The sequence below is a fragment of the Manduca sexta genome, chromosome 12 (assembly GCF_014839805.1).
Source record: "Manduca sexta isolate Smith_Timp_Sample1 chromosome 12, JHU_Msex_v1.0, whole genome shotgun sequence".
Taxonomy (NCBI): domain Eukaryota; kingdom Metazoa; phylum Arthropoda; class Insecta; order Lepidoptera; family Sphingidae; genus Manduca; species Manduca sexta.
In genome coordinates, this window is record NC_051126.1 from 1,913,623 (window position 1) to 1,930,108 (window position 16,486).

The 16,486-nt window shown below is 34.5% G+C and overlaps 1 long non-coding RNA gene and 1 other non-coding gene across 2 annotated transcripts; both read left to right on the forward strand.

Moving 5' to 3' along the window:
• Nucleotides 1-432: 432 nt before the first annotated feature.
• On the forward strand, nt 433-504 carry Trnaa-cgc. The gene has a single exon. It is a non-coding gene; the product is annotated as a tRNA-Ala (tRNA).
• Nucleotides 505-11,790: 11,286 nt separating this feature from the next.
• LOC119189061 lies at nt 11,791-12,674 on the forward strand. The gene is made up of 2 exons (XR_005112222.1): nt 11,791-12,029; nt 12,552-12,674. It is a non-coding gene; the product is annotated as an uncharacterized LOC119189061 (long non-coding RNA).
• The last annotated feature ends 3,812 nt before the right edge of the window (nt 12,675-16,486 follow it).

Sequence of the window (16,486 nt, forward strand, 5' to 3'; positions counted from 1 at the left end):
ACAAGTACATAGTGTTTGTAGTATACATTTTTTGTATTTTTCTTCCAAAACGAATAGATGGACTTAATTCGGCAGTGTGACGTCATGGGTAGGTCATGAATGCCGTGACTAATAGGTATTTATGTTTTTGTGTCTCACAATAAGTATTTAAAAATATTTTTCCATAATAGCCGAAATTATTTTATTAAATAATATTATTATGAATATAGATCGTTATTTTTATATAAAAACTGTTAGCAATAATATTCATATTTGGTTTTAAGATAATAAAATTGTAAGGCATTTAGTTAACGTGCTGCGTGGTTAAAATATCATGATATTGTGCTGAGCATTAAATTTAAAGTGAAAGTAACCAGTGGGCAATGTATCACATATATATCAATGTGTTTTAAATTCAATAACTCTATGTGTTATTTCGCCAGTATCATCATCGGGGGTGTAACTCAGTGGTAGAGTGTCTGCTTCGCATGCTGAAAGTCCTGGGTTCAAATCCCAGCACCTCCAAAGACAATTTTTATTTTTATTTTCCATGACTGATAAAGAAATACTACTTCGATAACTTGGTTTGCATAATTAGTGAGTGACATCAGTAATTAATAAAGAATTTAGATTTTTTTTAATATAAATTATTTTAAAGGTGCTTACTGAAATTTGAGGATCATTTTTGAATCCATGAAAATGTCGATAGTCATCACTAACTATAGATTCTTACCACATTTACATTAAAACCAATTCCTAAAAATATTTCACAAAAATCAAAAATTTAGGAGCAAACCTACAAAAATATATTGATATATAAACCCCAAAACCATACCGACACAGGCCCAAAGTTCCTTGTCATTTTTCAAGCAAAGATGATATATGGTGTTGATGAAAGATCACTGTGATGCAGAGCTTGATTCGATGCGGTGAGCTTGTTTGAATGGAATCGTTGAATCGCGACATTTCGCACCTGCCTGCCCGGAAACCGATTAAAATGATAAAGCGATGCGCGGATTTTGCGCTGTGGCGGTTGTTGTTCGCTGGATAAGACAAAGTTTGAAATTTTCGTTTGAATTTAACAAGAGAATTAGATTTTGGTATGGTGATTTTTTTGTACGGACAAAATGATGATGATGATGAATGATGTACCTGATGGTAACAGGAGTGGGGTCCAATAGTATTTCGACTGACGAGAGATCAACATGGGAACTCAATCGTGGTACGTTGATTTTTACTACGGAAATAATGACCTCATAGTACCATGGTATGAGGAGTGGTATCCAATAGAACATCGACTGACGAGATATGAGTATTCCTCGCTAGTTGATAGAATTATGCCGGCCTGTTTGAACCGGATACATATAGGCTGATCCCATAACGCAATATACTTACGTGGGCCACTATTGTGGGTTTTAAAACCTTACCACCAGTACGAACAACAATATTATTTGATTTACTGTTTTCTGTTAAAATCACTTCTTTCTTACCTTTCTTACTAATATTAGAAATTGGAAACTTTGTGAAAATGTTTGAGTGTTTGTAAGAAATAAACACAGAAACAACTAAAGGAATTTGGATGAAATTTTGCACACAGATACACCACGTCCTGGATTAACATATAGGCTATTTTCTCGGATTTTTTTAAATAGATGGCGTTAGCGTCGTCCATAGTTTTACGGACTTTAGTAGCGGCAAACGCTATTCAAAGGCGATGTCGCGAGCAATAAAATATAAAACTTGATCCCTTAACTTATATGAAACAGCATTGTTAAGTTAACGGTGACTATAAATCTGGTTATTCCATTCTTGCATATAACTATCTGTTATCTATATTGGATTCTATATTTTATTATACTCACCAGAACTGTTTTGTGCACTTTAACATTTTGAGTCAAAGTTCGCAGATTAGTTTTCAACGTTCAACGGCTACAGAATGGTTTTAGTGTGGTGGAGTAATTTTGAATACGACCTAACTAGTAACTGCTATCCGACATCTATGTGGGTACGCGGTAACTAGTTTTGGAATCACATCCTCGCGTCTATCGGTGGGGGATTAAATGTTTGTCATCTACAAATTGTCTGGGTTTTATTGACTGCGGTTTGACATTCATAGATTATGTTGGTGCGGAATTTTTATACCTAAAATAGATATTATGGCTTTTTAACAGTTGAAGTTTTGTATAATTGTAAATGTAGATATTGTAACTTTAACTTTTCAGAGGATCAACATCTCGGTCTGCCCGGGTGAGGGGTCGAAACGTCGAGAGAAAAAATATAAACTTGTGATTAAATCTGAGAACTAATGTTATTTTCGATGTCTAACATTCGCGTAAACATAAAAAAATTCTTAGATATGGTTTTCATTGCCGCATTTATAATTTTACATTATACATATTTCGTCAGTTATGTTAGATATCATGTGTTCATCGTTTTGTTTTAAACTGAAAGCTTTTTGGCAGTATCATTTGATGCAAGTTGTCTATGCATCAATATTTCTGTGATTGTCTTGGTTATGCAGCTGTAATTATACGCGGTACGAGCGCGACTACCGTGCTGAGTTCCGTGGGTCAAATCCCGGGTCGGGTAAAATAATTGTCACTGGGTTTTCTTAAAAATGACTTAGTTGGTGTGATATGTATAGGGGTAAAAAAGAGCCTCGGAAAGCACGTAAAGCCGTTGGTCATGTGTCTGATCTCTCTCGGATGTATCTCCAAGGAGTATAAGATTAAAGGAACAGACTTGTGATAGCGCACACACTTGCACACTATAATCTCCTACGTACTTGGCTGATCTTTGAGATTGACCACCGTGGCCGAAACTCGGTTTGGCAGGAATCAATCATTGTGTGCGTCCCAATATATTGTACGTATAAATATATTTCTGTCATATACCGCATATAATAATATTTCATTATCTTTTTTGTTTAATCAATATTTAAAATTCTAAATATACTCTATTAATAGTACAATTCGTTCTGCCATTTCCAGTAGTTCCGGCATCCTTGCCTAACCGGATTTAATATTTCATTCGGCTCGTATTGCCTCGGTTGAAATTTTTCAAACGTCGTCTGTTTGACAAATGTTTCGTCGGTCCAGTCTCTAGCCCAGTGTGGGAATCGGCGAGATAATTGTACGATATTTCGTTGATACGTATACACAGAAGCCCTCTTGGACTGGGATCCTATTCTGGTCTGGGATCTCATATGGTACTATAGCACAAATCTATTTCAAATATTTTGAGCTGAAAACTTTATACTCCATATCTGATGTTGATATTTATTTGCAATTTTAAATAAAGATAAAATAATATTTTTTTTATATATTTACTACTTCGGATGTCATTATAATAATATAATAATATCAGCCCTGTATTATATACTTGCCCACTGCTGACCACGGGCCTCCTCTACTACTGATAGGGTTTAGGCCTTAGTCCACCACGCTGGCCTAGTGCGGATTGGTAGACTTCAAACACCTTCGAAATTCCTATAGAGAACTTCTCAGATGTGCAGGTTTCCTCACGATGTTTTCCTTCACCGTTAAAGCGAACGATAAATTCACAAAGAATACACACATGATTTTTTAGAAAAGTCAGAGGTGTGTGCCCTTGGGATTTGAACCTGCGGACATTCGTCTCGGCAGTCCGTTCCACACCCAACTAGGCTATCGCCGCAAACGGAAGTCATTAAGGTAATACATAATATCGAAAAGTGGATATAACTTAATATGGTAATAAGACATGTTTCTATATTAATTATAAGTAATATATATCTTCCGAATACTCTATAGTTTTTAAAAATCAAAGTATACTTGATCCTACTCTTATATCCAATATCAAACAACTTTTTATTTTTTTAAATTAGGCCTTCTTGAACTTATAGTTCTTGGTACTACGAATGGCTATAAGTTAAAGTTAACCAGTAGTACAATAAAGATAAAAAGAACGTTGAATTGAGAACCTCCTTTTTTGAAGTCGGTGAAAATCAACTTACTGCAGACAAACAAGCCGCTCGGCTGCTAAGCCTGAAGCCAACTTGCGCAATCACGATATTTTCACATAAAATAAAACAAGCTTTAAATTTCAGTGTCGCTTGTATCATTTTGTTTGTATATCATTAGGGGTTGGAAATTTGTTTTCATTCTTTTTCGATTCATAAATTTTCCGAGGACTGGGCAAACACTGTTCTTGGTCGTTACCAACGAGGTTTGTTTCTTGCTGTTTGTGTTTTGTAAATACAGAAGATATAAATTATTTTTTTGAAAAATCACTTCATATTTTTATACTAAGCTTTTGCATGGAGATCCGCCCGCGAGAAAAAAAAAACCCGGGATATTTTCACGGAATATAAAGAAACGTTGTAATTAGGGGTAATGTAGCTTCCTAGTGGTAATATTTTAAAATCGGTTTAGTAGATCTTGAGATTAACGCGTTCTAATCTTTAGCTTTATATCAGTAAAGATATTTCAACTGCATCTATATTATAGCATATTAGTAAAACACCCGAGATAATGATAAAAAAAACAATTTTCGAAATTAACTGTTGACTCTCATTCGACGTAAAATAAGTAGATATAATCTTACAGACTGTTATAAAAACATTAAATGCGAAAAATTTGCGTAAATCGAGGGAAATTATAATGGAAAGTAAACAATAACAGAATTGAAAGAACAAAACAATATTTTGTTTGATCTCGTATCCGGATCGTGACCGTTCCGAGTGTCGGGCTGGCGGTGGCGGAAGGTGATAAGCTGTGGCGATTTATAAGAAAACATAATAGTAGGCACTCACACTCATACACACATACATCACGTATTTATCTCCAAGGAATATGCAGAGGCACAACTAGGATACTTATTTTTCGCCAAGTGAGTTTCCTCCCATGATCTGATAGGGTCGAGCCTTTCGCCACATCGGGCACAAATTCTGGATTGATACTGAGTAGAAAGCCCAAATATCACTTTTTCCGACCCGAGATTCGAACCCACGACCTCAGAGCGCTGTCGTACCGCGCATGCAGTACAACTACGCCACCGAGGCCGTCTTCTACGTGTCTTAGGCAATCATAAAAGAATAACATAATATGCATATTGAGCACGAAATCCCACTATCGATTTTCGGCTTAACTTAATTATTGTTTGACACTTTCAAATTACCTAAATTACTTTATGGTTCCGAATGTATTAGGGATTATAAGTGTAGTCATATGCGAGAATTTTTTATTTAATTTGATTCCGAATATACCTAGGCCTCATGAGACTAGTAACCAATAAAATGGTTACACGAAAGCAATCGCATCGTCAAAGTGGCGATAGCTTAATTGAAAGTTTAACGGCCTGCCGAGACAAAACCCAAGGACACGCTTTTCTAACTTTTTTGAGTTATGTGTGTATTCCAGTAAATTTTGAGGGGAGGCCAGCGTAGGGGAATAAGGCCTAATCCCTCTCAGGAGGAGAGGAGACCCGTGCCCAGCAGTGGGATATAACACAGGGCTTACATTATAATTCCGCTATCGTTCATCCATTGTACCGAGCAGACTTAGCCGCCCTAAACAGTCGGGTCACGCACCGGAACTCCGCGGAGAGTTAGCGCCGAGCACTCGCCGTGATACCGATCCCTCTCACGGTCCCTGATTATCCAGTTTACCACGCACAACACTAAAACGGATGAAATGTTGCCCTGTTACTCAACTACCACTGGAATTTGCCAATATTGTACCATATAAGATGCATATAGGTACCAGATTTCGGATGTTTTTTTAGAAAACTGCATTATAAATTATGCACCAAGGTACCAGATTTCGGACGCCGCTTTTTATATAACATGCAGCACACATTATTCTTTGAAAAATCCATAATCATTAAAATCGGTTCAGCTGTTTGAGATTTACCTATAGATAACGCAGACAAAACTTTTAAAACTTGAGTAGACTCGGTAAATACAAAAAACAAATATGTTTCGAAATCACAGACATTTCAATTCTCATTTAGACTTATCCCGCGCAAATAAAACGATTAAAACAAAACTAAATGTAAAACAACTACTAGGATAACATATCGACTAGACAACTGCCGTTAAGCGGGGGCACGTTGTTCATAAATAACAAACACGTCCAAACACCGAGCATGTAACTTCACGAAACTTAGCTCGCATATTGTAATAACTTGAGTTTGTTATTTCTATAAGTTATTAATCGGTCTGTCTTGATGCTTCACTTTCACGCGTCTGTTTTTGGAGGTAGGCAGTGGAGAAGGGTGAAATTTTCCTTAAAACAACATAAAGGTACTATGTATGAATGCGGTCTGCAAATCATTCTAATGATACTAAGGCCCTTTGCCACTAATAAGCAGAAAGAAGCTTAACAATTACGCTTCGAAAAATGAGATGGTGGGAGGTTTGGAATGTTGGCAACTTTAAATAACAAGCAGATGAGTTTATAACAAAAAATGTAATACAAATTTATTTGGAAACTGTAATATAATTTTGAACTTTAAAGATGCAGACCATGAGTTTTTTTCTATACGGAGATAAGCTCGCCAAGAAGAAAAACAGCACCCATCCACTGCTATTTCTATGATTTATCTATTTCAAAGGGGTGAGATTATTCATGTCGATATGCTTTGAAAGCCTAGTTATTTTTTTGTCAAAATTGGGCCCTTGCAGCGGTTCGTTAATAAGCAATTAGACAGGCCGGCATAATTGTGCCCATGATAAAAAATGTATAATTTCTTACTAATCGACATTTCGTTAGACCTTTTTCAGCTAACACCAGATGCGGCGTACGGTATCCACACTGAATACACGCCCATGCACGGTGGGATATTTGCCACGGCCCTAGGTACTCAGTCTATTGTGTATACCTACCTACTGTATGTATACCGACCTAAGAGGGCTCGAGAATATTTCCTGGCCTTCTTCCCTCTGCCATCCTAAAGAGGTTCCTTTTCCCTCTCCCACACTTCTCTGCCTCAGATATCCCCTCCCAACTCCTCCAGGGTCCCGCAGTCGGTAAGCCAGGGGATTCCAGTATACCCTTTGCAGATTTCCCATGATATTGACTGTGGGATCCAATACAAAAAAAAGACTAGGTGCGGTGAAAAAATATAATGATGTATATGTCTGAAATTTCCATTAAATAAACCAAACGAACAATAATAATTTTCGCTCACCATCATTTCAGCCAGGAATCGTATACTGCTGGACATAGGCCTCCCCCATTGAGCGCCATAGAGACCGGTTCTGGGCCGCCCTCATCCATCAGACTCCGGCGACCCTCACCAGGCCAGTCCATCTCGTGGGGGGCCTAGGCTGCGTCTTCCGGTTCGTAGTCACCGCTCCAGAACTTTTCCACCCCAATAGCCATCAGTTCTACGAGCTATGTGTTGCCCACTGTCATTTGAGTTTCGCAACTCTCAGGGTTATGTCGGTTAATTTGGTTAAATCATTTTCAGATTAGAAGAAAATTATTAACATCTTTTATCGGTGGCAAGGTCTCCTGAATTTCCTCTTACCTTCTTTCCGTGAAACACTTTGGACCGAAAGCGAGCGTTTAATATTTAACGAGACGTCTTTTTCAAATAAACGGTTGTTTTTTCTTGTAAGTCGAAACCTTTGTGCGCGGCGTTCGGTTTTGTGCAAATTGAAGGTTAATTTATAGAGGACTGAGGTAATATTATGTACAATTAGGTTAGGAGTTGGTTTTTAGGATATTATATTATGTTGGTTTGTTATTACTATAAGTGATGGTCTAAAATGTAAGTTATAAGATGCTATCCATTATCTAGCAATAGCGTTGATGGGCTGTAGACTGGAAGTTCCTAGGTTCAATTTCGAGGTAAGAGTACTTTTGTGTGTTACACGATTTTTTCAGGACCGAGTCGCTTTGGATTGATAGTTAAGTACCCCACCGTAACAACTAAACCAAAACATTCAAAAAATTGGAGGCATGCTCTCGTAAATAATAATAAATCTCATAATAATAATCTTTATTGCCACTATTATATAAATGTACATTTTATTTTCTCATGCCTTTACTAGTGTTAACTGTATCTCGGGAGTCAGTCTTCTCACAAACGTTATTCATAGTTAATTGCCACAAAAAAATAGAATAAATTATATATTCATCATTTTAGGTATGAAAACGTACCACCGTATGTGCAATCAATTAGCACAGCTGGAACAAAAACCCGACGCGAAAGTAATCGCATCCCGATTTCCCGAAACAGACTTGACAAAAGATAACCGAACTTTTCGTATTCGTTCATTCGTAAAGCTGAAAACATTTCGAGTTTCTAGTTTGTTGACTGCACTCGGCACACCACTTTGTAAAGACTTTCGTTTTTAAACGAATATTTTTTTCTTTCCTTTGTATTTCGTTTTACCAAGACACACACACGCATGCACACACACACACACTCTTTCTCACACAGACACTTACGCTTTATATTCCCGAAGGGGCAGTTAGAAGCACGGCTGTTGCACTCACCTTCCGCCGTGTGTAGGTATTCCGTCCCATTATGTGATAGTGGGCAAGCCTATTGCCATAGCGGACGTGAATTCGTGACACGCCGATAATGAGCAAAGAAACACAATAACAATTTGTCCCACCCGGGAATCGAACTAGACATCAGCACTACAGTCGTATTGTAATACAACTATGGCACAAAGACAACCAGTATTTCGTTTAATTACGTATTCTTGATTTATTTTTAAATTATTAAAAACTGTTATATACTTTTTAATAAAATTCAACAACTCAGTGATAGGACGATTAAGTGTGAATGTTTTAGAACCTGCATCATTAAAGTATCTTACAAACCTTTCAATTATAATAGTTTACCAATATTTGTTGTTATTGCCTCGCAAAACTTCGTCTGGAATAGTCACAGAGAATACATAAAAGACTCGGCCTTGTCAAAGAAGACACGATGTCTTACCAAAAATATTTACACAACGGGCTGTTTATTGAACATCGAATATCACGTAGCGGGGAAATTGGGGGAAAGCGTATAGATAACGTAGAGAAAACATAGGAAAACTGGGGATCTATTCGGCCATTTCCGAATTGAAGGCAGCAAAAATACTCACAAGATATATAAATGATATATGGCTAATGTATATTTTTTTTCTTGCTTTGAATGACGATGCGAGCTTGCCGTTCGTCTGATGGTAAGCGATACGACAGTAGAAACAACTTCCAACACCTTGAGTTACAAAGTATTGTTAAGTATTCCACTGCGCTCGCCATCCTGAGACGTGAGATGTTAAGTCTCATTATGTCCAGTAGTTACACTGGCTACAATGTTCTTCAAACCGGAACACAACAGTGACTACACACTGCTGCTTGATATCCATCCTGCCGAACTGTCATCTATAAATAAAGAATACATACTCCCACGTTAAAGTATTTTTAAATATACAATCTAAAATCTGGTTCTAAAGACCCATGATGCACTTCTGATGATAAGCTTCAAAAAGTGCGTGTTTGTGAGCATACACAACAGCTAATGTTAAGATAAAACAAAAAAAAGTAATTGTGGAAACAGAATCAAATTGATTTGTAGATATGGTAGATATTCACATATCAAATATAATGAGTAAGATTGGGCAAGTAATGTGGGGTTAATAGGGTTATCTGGCTATGTAATTAGTAGGCCACCTATAACATAGCTCTGGGCAATAGTCCGGTGACGTCAGTAGTAAGGGATTCACCGATACCCGAGCACCTGCGACGCCACCCCGCGCCCCCGGCCACGGCAGGTCCGCGGCCTGCTCCAGGGCCGGGGCACTATACTATCCGCGAATTAATTTGATATCAACCGCGAATTAAATTGATATCAACCGCGAATTAAATTGATATCAACCGCGAATTAAATTGATATCAACCGCGAATTAAATTGATATCAACCGCGAATTAAAATTATACCGACCGCGAATTAAAATGATATCAACCGCGAATTAAAATAATACCGACCGCGAATTAAAATGATAGCACCCGCGAATTAAAATTATACCGCCCGCGAATTTCATTGTTATCGGCGCGACTTTCAATGATATCGTCCGCGGATTACTCTTGTACCGTCCGCATTTTACGTCGAAGTTAACCGTGGATTTCAATACCAACGTCCGCGGATTGCATTTATATCACCCGCGAATGGAGTGATGCATTAACTTTACTCATGCTCTACGGCTCATTTTCAAGCTTGGACCTGTTCCCTTTGTTTCGTTATGCTTTTGTCTTTCTACTTTCTATCAGTGATCCTTTTTTTATTGAAAAACTCTAAGGTCTTTGTATCGTATTTCTACTTAATAACCGTTTACAATTACTCAATACTGACCCTTTACACATTATGGCCATTGTTTGTGAAAGATAAATCAATCAATTGTTTGTCATACATAATACATTACCCAAATTCTAGGTACAAAACCTTTGCATCCTCTCATTGTTCCCACGAGTGGTAACTATATTTTATCAATGATTTACTACTTCTCTATTATTTTTAACAATAGGTCTCGTCTCTATTATTCCCATTTTCGAATAATACGTATTCAATATAAAATTTATGGTGAAAGTTGGAAACATGTTGAGTCTTGTCTGTACGGAAACAATACTCGCTCTCCATATAAAAGACCGACTCAAAATCACATGGTATCGTATTCCACTCTGTGCTCTGTTCCAAGCGAGATCTCCAGTTAAGTGTAATAGTGAAGTGTTAAAATAGTGAAACTGTTATAAAAATGAATGTAAGTACCTTTTTATACTTTGACCTAACGTTGTTATAACCAACCAGATGTTTAATTAATTGTTTATTGTATGTGTTGTCCACGAGGTTAATACATTTTAGCTGTCTTCGATCTCTTATTAATTTATCATTGTTATTAACTTGTACATTTATACTTAGCATACCTATACGTATTTATCACATACTACTTACTTAACCGATAACTAAAACATTTTTATAAATTTTTATTACAGTTTCCTGAAAATACTTTCAAGAGTTATTATTACGCTGATGAACACGATGAACCTAGTGACGAAGAAGGGACGCTCGCAGCCAAAGTCAAAAAGGCGATCATAGCCAATAAAAGATCGAACGAATTTAACAACATCGATGACTTTTTCGAAAACCAAAGAAGAAAAAGACAAATGCGAAAAAGTCATCCAGTGTTGGTCGATCAACGAGTGGTGGCGGCATTTCATACATCAAATCTAATAGCGACGACGGTACACATGCATCACACCTGATTAAAATTGAAATTTACGACGTTAATAAAATAAAAAAATATTGCAACGATCGAACAGTGGAAACACGCTGAAGTGCGACTTAAATATTACGCAGAAAGTGACTGTGATAAGAACTTGCAAACTGTAAAGGACACCATATACAATATTACTAAACAGTTGGCTAGTAAGGACGATTGTGTGAAATATACAATAGATACAGACAAATGAAAAAGTGTCAGTGTGTAGTGCCAGTGCATAAACTTTTATAACTTAATAACTTTGAAATGTTCTTCGTGTGAAAGAAATAATTGATTTCATTTAGAGATTATGCTTTGTTCTAAGAAACCAATCATTGTATTTTTGGCGATTGCTATACTTAAATATTTTAATAATTTAGATTGTATTGTAAAAACAGTGTTTTAAGTTACTCATCTATTTGCATTTTGAACTCTTTGTGCTAGTGCTAAGTATAATTATTGTAAATACTTATGATTCTTTTAATATTTGTCAAGTCAAGTCAAGCTTACGATTGTAAAGTAATTGGGAACCGTTAAAACATGTTTGGAACTAATTGAATACTTTTTTCATAACCGTTTAAGAGAGTTGTAAAGTAAATTGTTTAGGTAGTTTATAAGGTCTGAAATAATTTTTTAAACTACACATTGCTAAGTCATTTCCCATCATGGATGCATTGAGCTGTAATTTATACAACATGGAACTTGTCGAACTTGTCGAAAACATCGAATCAATGGAACTGATGTCATCGCAACATGACGAAGAACTTTACGAGCTCTGTGATAAAATGGAACAAACACAAGTCGAAACGTGAGTACAATATTTTTTAATTATGTTAAGACTAGTTGTAACATGTTTTGAAAATCCATGAAGAGGGGATACATTCCAAGTATTTATAACGGTTGGGACGTCTTTCACAATCATTTCACGTGTTTCTTCCGTTTATATTTTTAACATTGGAGTACAACGAAAATGTACCGCTCGCTTGATATTTGTAGTTTATCCCAGAGTGAGATTGCGGGTTTTAGCAAAAATATTATTTTACAAAAATATCATCATTTTATAAGGTTTTGGTATATACAAAATGTTTTACCAGAGTCAATGCTAAGAGACCCTGATATTTCTCCCTATTACACTCCATGTAATGGACATAAAATCGGAAATGTATCGGAATCAGATGAAGACGTCATTGATGGTGTATTACCCATGCAAGCATATTGTTCACAATGTGAATAACAAAAATGTTAGTATTTAGATATTAGATCAATTGCAATATATATATATATATTTTGTTAGTTAATAAAGTTATTAATTATTTTCTTTGTCATTCAGAACTATTCAGAAAGGAGAAGGCAGCAGGAAGAGATCAGCGTCGACGTTACTGAGTGGAGAGGAAATAAAGAGGAAGAAAAAGCTTCACCTTGTAGCCCCATCGACATTATCATCATCAACAAACAATACTGTAAGTACAGAATTTGATGATAAAATTGAATGTCCTCAATGTCAAGTACATGTGTTAAAAAAATATCTGACCAACCACGTAAAGAGCAATACACATAAAAATAATGTAATCAGAAGGGATAATGATTTTTCTAATGTTCAATTGATTGATAGCGCTTTCGGTAATAGACTTGTTACATACAGAGTGAAATCTAATTTCATTTCAGACCATTTGTTTGAAACACCTGAATTATTTTTGAAAAATATTACAAGCGTAATGTATAAACTACTAGAACGATCTATCCTTGAACACTCTGTTGTAAAAGTTAATTTTATTCTCAATGCTAACTTTATACAAGAAACAAAAAATCTACGTAATACTTTTGACTTTCAGATATCTAATTATCTTTTTTGTCAAGGGGATGATAAAAGACATTATTTTCCCATCAATATTTACCGAAATAACTAACAAAATGACAAATTTTGAAAAAGGGTAGTGGATGGAGTTTAGTTAAAATAAATCACTTGGACATAAATGTTAACAATTTTAACCCATTAAGTTGATCTTCATATATAGATTTGACATTAGATGTTAAATATTAAAAAGCTGTTATTAATGTTCAAAATAATGATCATGAATGCTTCCGTTGGGCAGTATTGTCAGGATTGTATCCAGCTACTCATAGCTCCAACAGGGTATCATCTTATATAACACATAAAAACAAGTTAAATTTTGATAATATCTCGTTTCCTGTTAAAATTAATGACATTCATAAGTTTGAGAAATTAAATAATATGAGTATTAATGTTTTCGGATTGCATTATAATTCATTAAACAAAACTAATAAAATTGTAGGACCATTACATTTCACGAAACATAGAAAAACGACTCATTTAAACTTATTGTACATATCTCAAGGTACCAAAGGTCATTATTGTTTTATCAAAAACCTCTCGAGATTATTATCTAAACAATTATCAACCTCTGAACATGCAGTTCATATTTGTGATGGTTGTTTATTAAAATTTACATTTTAAAACGTCACCAAGAAAATGACTGTTTTAACGTGTGCACAAATTTGCCATCGGAAAACGATAGAAAAAGAAACTGGTTTAATGAATTAATCCCATCAAACCAAATTTCATTCAATAACTTTGAACGTAAATTAAGAGTACCATTTGTAATATATGCTGACTTTGAAGCATTCTTAAATCCAATAGAGGGCTGTTTTAATAACCCAAATCAATCATCAACTGCTAATGTTCAAAAACACGAAATGTATAGTTTTGGTTATTATATCAAATGTTCTTATAATGACAATTTTTCAGTATATAGATCGTATACCGGAAAGGATTGCGCACTAAAATTTATGCAATTAATTAAAAAGATTTAGAAAATATTTGTAATAAAAATACTTTTGTTAAATCTCCATTACCATTAAAGGATGAAGATAAAATAAATATTAGTCAAAGTGAGTCATGTTATATTTGTAGCAACAAATTAAACGGAGATACTACAATATCATATAATTTCCACACTGGTGCTTATGAAGGAGTTGCTCATGCATTGTGCTCAAAGAAATACAAAGCACCTAATTTTGTTCCAGTATTTTTCATAATTTAAGTAATTATGATGCTCATTTTATAGTGCATGGTCTTAATTTTGATGAAGGTGATATTGAACTTATTCCTGAGAATAAGGAAAAATATATTTCGTTTTCTAAAGTTTTACAAATCAATAATAGAATTTTGAAATTAAGATTTCTTGACTCTTTTAAATTTATGTCCAGTAGTCTTGATAAATTAGCTCAGAACTTATTACCTAAACAATTTAATGAACTAAAATTAAAATATCCACATGAAGAAGATTTTAAACGTTTAATAAGAAAAGGTGTTTATCCATACGAATATATGACTTCATTTGATTCTTTAAAAATAACCCATCTTCCTACTCGCGATAAATTTTATAGTTCTTTAAATGATAGTCACATCACAGAAAATGATTACCTTCACGCTCAAGATGTATGGAATCATTTCAATTGTAAAGACATGGGTGATTATTCCGATCTTTATTTAAAACGGATGTTTTATTACTAGCGGACATATTTGAAAATTTTAGAGATGTTTGTCTTAAAACATACGGATTAGATCCTGCCCACTATTATACAGCACCTGGATTAAGTTGGGATGCTATGTTAATATTTACTAAAATTAATTTAGAGCTGTTAACAGATATCGATAAGATAACGTTTATAGCTAATAATATTCGGGGTGGTATATCGCAATGTAGTAACAGACACGCAATAGCAAATAACATGTTTATGTCGGAATATGATTCAGACAAACCATCTTCGTTTCTTATGTATTTAGATGCAAATAACCTATATGGTTGGGCTATGTCCCAATGTCTCCCAACCGGTAAATTTGAATGGGTAGACATAAAGACAGACTTTAATGTCGCCGATGATGCTCAATATGGTTTTATTTTAGAAGTAGATTTAGAATATTCAAATGATTTACATCATTTTCATTCAGATTTTCCATTTTGTCCGGAAAATGTGTGTTTAGGAAGTAGTAAAGATAAGAAACTGATCCCAAATTTAAATGATAAAAAAAATTATGTCATCCATTATAGAAACCTTAAGCAATGTTTAAGGAAAGGACTCAGATTAGTTAAAATTCACAGAATACTTAAATTTGAACAATCCACATGGTTAAAAAGTTACATAGATTTGAACACTCATATGCGTTCGTTAGCTACTTCAGATTTTGAGAAAGATTTTTCAAACTTATGAATAATTCCGTATTTGGTAAAACAATGGAAAATGTAAGAAAACGGGTTAATGTAAAACTAGTAAATCACTGGTTAAATCGTGGTAAAACCGAAGGCGCTCAATCTTTAATAGCACGACCTGAGTTTCACAGCGTATCCATATTCTCAGAAAGCTTAGTTGCAGTACAATTAAATAAAACCAAGGTTGTCTATAATAAACCAATTTATCTCGGTTTCTGTATTTTGGATCTATCAAAAACATTACTATATGATTTTCATTACGATTACATGAAAGTTAAATATCAAGACAAACTTAAATTACTTTTATACTGACACCGATAGTTTAATATATCAAATATTTACAGAAAACTTCTATGCTGATATTAAAACTGATTTAGCAAACTACTTTGATACATCCGACTATCCACCAAATAATGAATATGGTTTACCATTATTGAATAAAAAGCGCTTAGGTTTTTTCAAAGATGAAAACAACGGTAAAATTTTCAAAGAGTTTGTAGGTCTTCGTTCAAAAATGTATGCAATGGATGTGCAAGATATATCTATATGTAAAGCGAAAGGTATAAATAAAAATGTTACAAAAAAATTTTGTCTTACGGATTATAAATCATGTCTATATGAAAAGAAAACACAATATAATGAAATGTTAAGGTTTAAATCAATAAAACATTCCATATATACCCAAAAATCAATAAGAATATCTTTATCACATAATGACACAAAACGTTATTTATTAGAAAATTCAACTGACACTCTAGCATGGGGTCATTATAAAATAAAGGACATTTGATTTTATTAACAAGTTCTGTACCGTAAAAGATGTGTATGTTACCGAATGCATGTGTGTTTATTAGTTTCAAATTATTCATAATCCTAACTTTTAATATTTATGTATTTTTAATTTATGACAATATAAATTTGAAATTATATATTTTATTTGTTAATATCGTGTAAAAATTACAATTTGTAAATATGTGTTGGTATTAAGTTAATTGTAATTCGGTTTTAATGGTGTTTATTGTTTGAAGTACTG